The sequence below is a fragment of the Syngnathus scovelli genome, unplaced genomic scaffold (genome assembly GCF_024217435.2).
Source record: "Syngnathus scovelli strain Florida unplaced genomic scaffold, RoL_Ssco_1.2 HiC_scaffold_198, whole genome shotgun sequence".
In the NCBI taxonomy this organism is placed as follows: Eukaryota; Metazoa; Chordata; class Actinopteri; order Syngnathiformes; family Syngnathidae; genus Syngnathus; species Syngnathus scovelli.
In genome coordinates, this window is record NW_026061293.1 from 30,001 (window position 1) to 32,771 (window position 2,771).

Below are 2,771 nucleotides of genomic sequence, written 5' to 3' on the forward strand. Positions count from 1 at the left end.
TTTAAGGAGGCGGCCGGTACCTCCCTCCTTGGATGACCTTCTACCCTTGACGGGCCATTCGCAGATTTTTGCCCGGCCTGTGTTTAAGGAGGCGGCCGGTACCTCCCTCCTTGGATGACCTTCTACCCTTGACGGGCCATTCGCAGATTTTTGCCCGGCCTGTGTTTAAGGAGGCGGCCGGTACCTCCCTCCTTGGATGACCCACTACCCTTGACGGGCCCATTCGCAGATTTTTGCCCGGCCTGTGTTTAGGGAGGCGACCGGTCCTCCGTAGCTTGATCGGATTTCCCTTCCGGCCTGTGTTTAAGGAGGCGGCCGGTCCTCCGTAGCTTGATCGGATTTCCCTTCCAGCCTGTGTTTAAGGAGGCGGCTGGTCCTCCCCGGTCGGTTGCCAAGCGACCGGGACCCGCAAGTGGGCAGGAACCGTCCACCCAACGCCGGCGAGCCGGGGCCGGTGGGGGCCCTACCAAGGCGGGTCTAACTTCAGGCGGTGCAAACGGGGGAGGGGGGTAAGGACGGCTGCCGGGAGCAGACAGCCGTCCCCGGGAGGGGGTAGTAGCTTCGCGGCGGCCGCCGGGAGCAGACGGCCGTCCGCGCATTCTGCCAATGCCTGTAGGACTTTGAATATTTCACAGCCGTGCTGTGGCACTTAGAAAGTTTTTCAGAGACGTGGCACTTAGAAAGTTTTTTCAGAGATGTGGCACTTAGAAAGTTTTTCAGAGATGTGGCACTTAGAAAGTTTTTGAGAGATGTGGCACTTAGAAATTTTTTGAGAGATGTGGCACTTTGAAAATTTTTGAGAAATGTGGCACTTAGAAAATTTTCTCTCTCTCTCTGGAAGTGCCGTGCCTTCTTCAGTTCTGCTATCCGAGCAGGGGACGCTTGCTGGCGGCCGTTACCAGCGCTCGGACCAGGCCCAATTGATTTGCATGGAAAACAATTGCGTCCCCCATGCTCGTTCTGACTATATTTTGCGAAAGGGGGGTAAAGTGATGAGTACACTAAGTGGGGGGACCAACCCATGTACTCTAGAAAAAGTACATGGGTTGACAAAAGACCAGTTCGTACTGCACCCCTGGTACCCAAACCCCTGGTACCTTTAGGCACTTAGAAAAATTTCGCCCAAATTTGGAGGTCGCTCCAGGGGAAGAGGCCGAATTTTCGCCTATTACGGCCGACCGCGGGAACCAGCCGAGGCGGACGCTTTTCGGCGCAAGAGCCGTTGGCACTTAGAAAATATTCGCTAAACTTCAAAGGACCTCCAGGGGAAGAGGCCGAATTGTCACTTTTTCTGGCCGACATCGGGAACCAGCCGAGTCGGACTCTTTACGGCGGAGCAGCCGTTGGCACTTAGAAAATATTCGCCAAACTCGGCCGGACTTCCAGGGGAAGAGGCCGAATTGTCACTTGTTCTGCCCGACATCGGGAACCAGCCGAGTCGGACACTTTAAGGCGGAGCAGCCGTTGGCACTTAGAAAATATTCGCCAAACTTGAACGGACCTCCAGGGGAAGAGGCCGAATTTTCACCTGTTCTGGCCGACATCGGGAACCAGCCGAGTCGGACTCTTTAAGGCGGAGCAGCCGTTGGCACTTAGAAAATATTCGTTAAACTTGAAAGGACCTCCAGGGGAAGAGGCCGAATTGTCACTTGTTCTGGCCGACATCGGGAACCAGCCGAGTCGGACGCTTTAAGGCGGAGCAGCCGTTGGCACTTAGAAAATATTCGTTAAACTTGAAAAGACCTCCAGGGGAAGAGGCCGAATTGTCACTTGTTCTGGCCGACATCGGGAACCAGCCGAGTCGGGCCCTTTAAGGCTGAGCAGCCGTTGGCACTTAGGAAATATTTGCCTTAACTCGGCCGGACTTCCAGGGGAAGAGGCCGGATTTTCACTTGTTCTGGCCGACATCGGGAACCAGCCGAGTCGGACGCTTTAAGGCGGAGCAGCCGTTGGCACTTAGAAAATATTCCCCAAACTTGAACGGACCTCCAGGGGAAGAGGCCGAATTTTCACTTGTTCTGGCCGACATCGGGAACCAGCCGAGTCGGACTCTTTACGGCGGAACAGCCGTTGGCACTTGGGAAATATTCGCCGAACTCGGCCGGACTTCCAGGGGAAGAGGCCAATTTTTCACTTGTTCTGGACGACATCGGGAACCAGCCGAGTCGGACCCTTTACGGCGGAACAGCCGTTGGCACTTAGGAAATATTTGCCTTAACTCGGCCGGACTTCCAGGGGAAGAGGCCGGATTTTCACTTGTTCTGGCCGACATCGGGAACCAGCCCAGTCGGACTCTTTACGGCGGAGCAGCCGTTGGCACTTAGGAACTATTCGCCGAACTCGGCCGGACTTCCAGGGGAAGAGGCCGATTTTTCACTTGTTCTGGCCGACATCGGGAACCAGCCGAGTCGGACCCTTTACGGCGGAACAGCCGTTGGCACTTAGGAAATATTTGCCTTAACTCGGCCGGACTTCCAGGGGAAGAGGCCGGATTTTCACTTGTTCTGGCCGACATCGGGAACCAGCCGAGTCGGACCCTTTACGGCGGAACAGCCGTTGGCACTTGGGAAATATTTGCCTTAACTCGGCCGGACTTCCAGGGGAAGAGGCCGGATTTTCACTTGTTCTGGCCGACATCGGGAACCAGCCGAGTCGGACACTTTACGGCTGAGCAGCCGTTGGCACTTAGGAAATATTTGCCTTAACTCGGCCGGACTTCCAGGGGAAGAGGCCGGATTTTCACTTGTTCTGGCCGACATCGGGAACCAGCC